This window comes from Prionailurus bengalensis, chromosome B3, assembly GCF_016509475.1.
Source record: "Prionailurus bengalensis isolate Pbe53 chromosome B3, Fcat_Pben_1.1_paternal_pri, whole genome shotgun sequence".
Taxonomy (NCBI): domain Eukaryota; kingdom Metazoa; phylum Chordata; class Mammalia; order Carnivora; family Felidae; genus Prionailurus; species Prionailurus bengalensis.
Genome location: NC_057355.1, coordinates 918,928 through 926,963, shown reverse-complemented (window position 1 = coordinate 926,963; position 8,036 = coordinate 918,928). Strand labels below are relative to the sequence as shown.

General features: G+C 45.2%; 1 non-coding gene across 1 annotated transcript; it reads right to left on the bottom strand.

The window, feature by feature from the left end:
- Positions 1 to 6,281: 6,281 nt before the first annotated feature.
- On the bottom strand, positions 6,282 to 6,354 carry TRNAK-CUU. The gene has a single exon. It is a non-coding gene; the product is annotated as a tRNA-Lys (tRNA).
- Positions 6,355 to 8,036: the final 1,682 nt, after the last annotated feature.

Genomic DNA, 8,036 nt, shown 5'->3' with positions numbered 1-8,036 from the left:
CTCGTTCTGACCCAGCAGCCGGAAGTGTAAACACAGCGCACGCCGTTAGCAATCCTCTTACTCAGCCTCATTTACCTCCGCATCCTTTCCCTTCGCTCCCTGTGGGTTCTTCGTTCCCCGTAGACACACTGCACATGGTGTTCTGTGGCTTCTTTTTAAACTTAACGGTATGGCCTAGAGATGACTCCAGTCACATCTGTCCATCTCAGGAGGTACCTCGGTATAAACAGACCCTAGTTTATCTGACCTTGGTTCTGTTGCCGGACATTTAGGTTGCTTTCAACTTTTCACTGTAAAAACAAACAAGCAGAAAAACACGTATGTCTTTCCACCTAAACCACTGCACACATTGGGGTTTTTTTTTTCTTTTTCTTTTTCTTTTGTTTTTTTAAGACCCGACATGTAGAATTACTAAGTCAAAGGCTGTGGGCATTTAAAACAGCCTTATGGAAGCCTCATCAGTTTACATTTCAACCAGCAATTTAAGCGAGCCTGCTTTCCCGCATCCTTGCCAACCATGGTATCATCAGCCCTGCGACCTGGTCTTAATATAGGGGGAAGTCAGGTTGTGCAAAGGGAACCAGACACCAAACAGAATTTCTTCCAGCAATCAGGGTAGTGGACAGGGGCTTGAGGGAACTTCGGGGGATGCCGGATGTGCTCTATATCTTTGGTGTGGCTACATGGTGTTTACGTATGTACAGATTCATCACGTTGTGCAGTTAGGAGTGATGCATTTCACCCTACCTACCGTATACCCTAATAAAAATATCGTTACAAGTCACTTTCTTTTAGATATTGTGAAATTTTCAAACATAAAGAACTAGAAAGGGGTGCCTAGATGGCTCAGTCAGTTGAGCATCTGACTTCCGCTCAGGTCATGATCTCACACTGGGCTCTGGGCTGACAGCTGGGAGCCCAGAGCCTGCTTCCCATTCTGCATCTCCCTCTCTCTCTGCCCCTCCCCCACTCATGCTCTGTCTCTGTCAAAAATAAATAAACATGAAACAAATTAAGAAAAAAGAACTGGAAAGAACAATATGTTACCTACCATGCCTGATTTCCTCACTCTGTACATCTAAAATAGAAAGGCATTCTCTTACATGCCACAATACCATTATCACACACAGCACAATTAACAATGGTTCTCTAAAATCATGTAATTCCCACTTCACCTTTCCTCACTTGTTCCTAAAATGTTTTTATATTTGAATGCTTCTGGCTTGTTTTCTCAAAGCGGAACGCATTAAATGACATTTGGGGTTTGGTTGGTAAATCTCTTAAGTCTTTTATTTACTTGTTTTTTAGATTTTTTTTTTGAGAGAGAGGGCGAAAGTGAGTGAGGGACAGAGAGAGAGCAAGAGAGAGAGACAGACAGAATCCCACGAGGGGCAAAGAAAGAGAAAGAAATGGGACTCAAGCTCACCCAGTGTGGGGCTTGAACTCACGAACCATGAGATCATCACCTGAGCTGAAGTCAGATCTTAATGACTGAGACACCCAGGCGCACATGAATCTTTTTTAAAAATGCATTTGTATTTTATTATTATCATTATTATTGTTATTAATTATTATTATTATTTAGTGAGAGAGAAACCATGAATGGCGGAGAGAGAGAGAGAGAGAAAGAATCTTAAGCAGGCTCCACACTCAACTCGGGGCTCGACACAGGACTCGATGCCACCACCCTGGAATCATGACCTGAGCTGAAATCAAGAGTGTTGAATTTGGCTCAGGTCGTGGTCTCGCGGTTCGTGACTTCGAGCCCCACGTCAGGCTCTGTGCTGACAGTGCGGCGCCTGCTTGGGATTCTCTCTCTCCCTCTCTCTCTCTCTGCCCCTCCCCTGCTTGCACTTTCTCTTTCAATGTAAATAAAATAAACTTTTTAAAAAAACCTTTTTTAAAATCTAGGCCAGAAGTTCTCAAGACAGGAATCTATAGATATATTTCAAAGGGTCCATGGACTTGGATAGGTAAAAAATTACATCTTTACTTTCATCACATTCAGAATGAAATTTAGCATTTCCCTTCACTGTAAATGAAGGAAACAAGCTACAGTAACCGCACCCATGGCTTTGCCACAAGATAAACTGGCTGTTTTCACGTCACACTGTAGTTCTTGTATATATCTCTAAGTTATCATTTACATCCAGCATTATTTTGAAATCACTGTACTTACCAGACCTGCTGCTAGCGCGTTAGATTAGAAATGAAGCATGTACATTACCATGGCATATTTTAGGATATTTTGATAACTGTATTTCAATATAATTGTTTTCCTTTATCGTCCTATGTGGTTTTGTTTCATACATTTAAAATCACTCTGAAAAGAGCTCATTGACCTCACTAGCCTGCTGCAGGGCGGGAGGGAGCCCTTGGCACGAAACGGTCCACCCACACACATGCTGAATTATCAGTGGTATTAGCGTGTGTTCATGACATTTGCTTTCTGAAGAACCCGAGCCTTTTTGAATGTCTGGCATCCCGGATTTGTCAGATTGTTCACTCACGGTGTTCCTTAACTCACTTCTCCTTATGCTTTTGATAAGCTTGAAGTTAGGTCTAAAGCCTTGATCACATCTAAGTTGAGGGTCTCGGACAAGAATATCTCAGAGGCGATGCTGTGCACTTCTCAGCGTTGTCCCATCAAGACACACGTGATGTCTAGCTGTCTCATCAGTGATGTTCAATTTGATCACTGGGCTAAGGAGGTTAAGACAAGTTTGTTTTCGCATAATCAAATAGCATTTAAATGTATGGAGATTCAGCCCCTGAAGGTATTGACGTGGCCCATCTTGTTCCGGTGGTGGTACAAGCATTCCTCCCTCCACCAAAATCCACAACACGAGTCCCAGGTATCACATCTATCTCAACCATAAACAAGTTAGTATGTGTCTCTAAAAGATGAGTGCTCTCTTTAAACACAATACCGTTATTAAGTTAAAAATAAGTAAGTTCTGGGGCGCCTGGGTGGCGCAGTCGGTTAAGCATCCGACTTCAGCCAGGTCACGATCTCGCGGTCCGTGAGTTCGAGCCCCGCCTCAGGCTCTGGGCTGATGGCTCAGAGCCTGGAGCCTGCTTCCGATTCTGTGTCTCCTTCTCTCTCTGCCCCTCCCCCGTTCATGCTCTGTCTCTCTCTGTCTCAAAAATAAAAAAAAAAAAACGATAAAAAAAAAATAAAATAAAAAAATAAGTAAGTTCTGGGGCGCCTGGAGGGCTCAGTGGGTCAGGCATCTGGCTCTTGATTTTGGCTCAGGTCATGATCCCACGGTTCGTGAGTTCGAGCCCCACATCCGGCTCTGTGCTGACAGCATGAAGCCTTCTTGGGATCCTGCCTCTCCCTCTCTCTGCCCCTACCCCTGCCCTCTCTCAAAAATAAATAACAAAACATTTAAATGAATGAATGAAAGAATGAATGAATGAAAAATAACTTCCAGGGCGCCTGGAGGGCTCAGTTGGTAAGGCATCTGACTCTTGATTTTGGCTCAGGTCATGATCCTGGGGTCCTGGGATCGAGCCCCACATCAAGCTCCATGCTCAGTGTGGAACCTGCTTAGGATTCTCTCTGCCTGCCCCCCACCACCACTTGCTCTCCATCTCTCTCCAAAATAAAAGTTAGAAATAAATAAGTAAATAAATAACTTCTTCATATCTTCAAGTATACAGTCAACGTTCAGATTCCCCAGATGGTGTCATACATGTTTTTATAATTGATGGGTTCAAATCAGGATCCCAACATGGTTCACACATTTCTTTGCATCTCATTTGATTGAGTTATCTCTTTTTCTTGTCCTTTACTTGTTAAGGAAACTGAACCACAGAGAATTAGCAAGCTTTCTTAAAATGAATCATTCATAGAATAATTGAATACAGGCTTCAAATATGAGTTCCATGAGAGAGTGAAGCGTGTTTGATTTGATATATCTTTGAATACATCCTTTCAGTAAAACTAGTAATAAATCATTAGCCAACATAATCAATCACCGGCCAGCAAAAAGAAAGTACACCTTGAGATCGAGGTCATTTTTAAATGTTAGTTCTCAAGAAGCTGTGACCCTAACACCCTCGCCGGAGCTGAATGTAGGTCCACACCCAATCAAACCATTGCTTTTCCTAACACTTTTGAAATGAAATGAGATCAGATGAAATAAAATGAAATGGATGGCAATTACTTAATGCCAAGCATAAAAAATCTTTTTTTTAATCAAAATCACCTCCTAATAGAACACGGATTATATTAGTGTCCTGGGGCTACCATAGCAGGTGCCACAGAGTGGCTGGCTTTAACAACAGACATTTGCTGTCTCACAGTCCGGAGCCCAGAGGTCTGAGATCCAGGTGCTGGTTCCTTCCGAGGCGGGTAGGGGGAGCCTGCTTTTCGACTCTCTGTAGCTCTGGTGGTTTACTAGGAACGCTGGCGCCACTCAGGCTGGAGAAAGCGCAGCTCTGCTCACCATGTGTCTTCACGCGGCCCTTCCCCCTTGTGTCCAAATGTGCATTTCTGGGTGTGCGTCTGTGTCCACATTCCCCCTTTTCATAAAGACACCAGTTATGCGGGGGTAAGAGCCCATTCGACTCCAGTACATCCTCATTTTGACTAATTACATCTACAAAAACCCTATTTCCAGATAAGGCCACCTTCTGGGGTACAAGGGTCAGGGCCTCAACACATGCGTGTTATGGGAACACAATTCGCCCCGTAACACCAATGTTCGGTTTCAAATGGATGCATGATGGGGGCGCCTGGGGGGCTTAGTTGGTTAAGCAACTGACTTCAGCTCAGGTCATGACCTCACGGTTCATGGGTTTGAGCCCCTGTATTGGGCTCTGTGCTGACTGCTCAGAGCCCGGAGCCTGCTTCGGGTTCTGTGTCTTCCCCTCTCTCTTTGACCCTCCCCTGCTCACACTCTGTCTCTCTCTTTCTCTTTCTCTCTCAAAAATAAATAAAACATTAAAAAAATTTTTTAAACAGATGCATGATGAAGACTTCTGGGGAAAAGAGTGCACTTAGCATAATGAACACTGAGTAGTGTACAGAATTATTGAATCACCGTATTGAACACCTGATACTGACATAACACTATGTTAACCACACCGGAACTAAAAATTAAAAATCAACCAATCGGGGCGCCTGGGTGGCGCAGTCGGTTAAGCGTCCGACTTCAGCCAGGTCACGATCTCGCGGTCCCTGAGTTCGAGCCCCGCGTCAGGCTCTGGGCTGATGGCTCAGAGCCTGGAGCCTGTTTCCGATTCTGTGTCTCCTTCTCTCTCTGCCCCTCCCCCGTTCATGCTCTGTCTCTCTCTGTCCCAAAAATAAATAAACGTTAAAAATAAAAATAAAAATAAAAATCAACCAATCAATCAATAGATGTGTGCCACTTCATTGACTTCTTGTCAATTCACCAGTTCGCCTTTTCTCCAACAAGGTTTTTGCCTTTTGAAAAATTCTATGTCACCTCCCATCACCTAGAGATTTTTTTAAGTGCTGTAATGATAGAGGTATTTAGGGATCTTTATTTCTGATGCTGAAATTTTCTGTGCCTTCCTTCCAAAGTCTGAAACTGTATCCTGAATTGATAAGAGCATCTGGTAGCTGTGGAGAATGTTTGGGAATTGCTGCGAACCATGGAAAGGATTTAAATCCTAAGGAAAACATTTGCAGCTGTCAACACAAAGGCCAAGTTTTGCCCTCTAAGAAATTGGGTTCTTTTAGGAAAACCTATGCAGGGGGAAAAAAAAAAGTCGTTGTCACTTTTAAGATACGTTTTCAGACTCCCAAATGGGGGACGGAAAAATACTCTATTTGAATCGCTAACTTAGGGGGGGAAAGGTGAAAACAGTCCTAACTGGTGTGTTGACAGCGAGTAGCTGATCACTGAAGCGGCCCCATAGCCCTTCCCACACGCAAAAAGCAAGTTGATTCACTCTAAGGGATTTAAGAACAGGAAACTGGTCTCCAAACTAATCAATACCACACAGCATTCCATTAAATACTAATTAATGAAATATTAATCAAGGCCCACACATCTCAAACGTATTGGCAGAACGCCAGTTTCATTACTGTTGGAGTCTTCTCTACCCTCGCAGTCGAGTCCCCGGCCTGGCCTTCGCAGGGGGCGGTCAGGACCCGTGTGTCTCCGCATCAGGTAACCTTCACCTGTGCACTCAGAAGATGAAAACAGTAAGCTCCGAGTCGGCGGCGGTCGAACAGGTGAAGGCAGAGCTGGGGGTCAGGGTTGGGGAAGGGAGATCTGGGCCCGTTGGGAAAGCAAAACCACAGCCGCCCAACGTGGGGCTCGAACCCACGACCCTGGGATTAAGAGTCCCATGCTCTACCGACTGAGCTAGCCGGGCAGGCGGAAGCAGCGCCTTTTCCGAGGCTCTTCAAAGGTATAAGGTTATTTTAACCTCGTGCACCACTTCTCTTTTCTTTTTTTTCTCACACTTTTGGGGGTAAAGTTTTTCATTACTGCAGTTCGTTTCTGATTCTGCGCACGCAAACTTTTATTGCCTAATAAAAACGTGGAAACGGCCCTCTAGCGGTCGGCGGTGAGTTGGCCACGCCGGCGACCCCCGCTCGGGCCTGGACACCCGAGCGAGTGTGGCGGCGGGGCTGCGGAGGCGCGGGGGACCCCGGGGCACCGCTCGTCCCCGACGCAGGGGACCTACGGGGTGCGGGACACCTGCTCGCGTCCGGAGACCCCGGGGCACCGCTCGTCCCCGACGCAGGGGACCCACGAAGTGCCGGACGCGCACAAAGCAGGCTCCCCAGGGAATGGCCCGAAAACCCTGCGGAGAAGCTCAGAGCCCAAGGCACGGTAGTAGAGGTAGCTGGCCTCTCGCGACCCCCTGTGCGTTTGAGGTTTCTGGAATTTTTCTGAGGTTTTATGGGATTTTTTCAACGAAGCCATGCCACATTGTTCACACAATAGAAGGTTATGGAAAAGCCAACGCAGTCTCCGAAATTGATTGAAAATACCACGCAGCGTTTGCTCCCACGCAGATCTAAAAGGCCAAGACCTCTTTCCCATAGACGGGCAACACCTCAGTGTGGGAAGGGACACTACTTCAAGCTTCGCCCCCACTAAAACTGAAAAATGAAAGACTTATTTTGCTTCTCCAGCGGGCACTGTAGTTCCCAGTCACCAACGAGTCCCAGTGGATGAGGGAGTGCTCTGCTTTGTAGGGAGAAAAACCGCACAAACGTGTAGGATTAGAAAAAGCATCATTTTCAAACCCTTACAAACAAGGATTATCAAATTGTAGCTAAACCACTATGTCAACAGTTGGTGGGGACCTGAAGAGTCACACAGGGGCCAAGTAACACTGCACCTGTTACTTCCCAGGTGCACCAGGGGTAATCCAGCTGCCTGAGGGAGGGGTCCTGCTGTCACCACCCTAACTAGAAATTAATCTGAGTTTTGCCAGTGATTTGACTATCCCTCAGCAAGCCAGTGATGTGATGTGAAATACACAGATCAGTGTTAGTTATTTATTCTATCCCAAAGATGTTTTGTATATTAATTCCAGTTTACAGGAAATGAAGACGTGTGAGGAACCAGATGAATGACGGCACACGGAAGCAGCAACACAAAATCAGAAGGTGGGAAGTTCTGCAGGATATCGGGCCCAGTGTCTTCAACTGTATTATATTTCTAGATATGACTTTTGCCACATGAAGAGGCAGAAGGGCCATACAGATCAGATGCACTAGATGATCCTAGACCGGACACTGTTCTGGATACACCAGCTATTAAAAAGATCTGGGGATCCCCTGAGGAAATTCGATGTAATTTGAATATTAGATGAGATGAACATTTACTGTAATGGAAAGGTGGGGTGGCTGACTTACTGTAATAGAAAAGTAGAAAGCTGATTGCAGATAAGATGTAATCTCTCGTTTCAGTAAAAAGAAGGCCATATATTAAGGTATTAATGGTGACCCTTGGGGAATAGGAATTCTCAGTCTTACTCTTTGAATTTTTGCTTGCCTTTATTCTCTAGCTTCCTAAAATGCATATATAAACTTGTGTGAT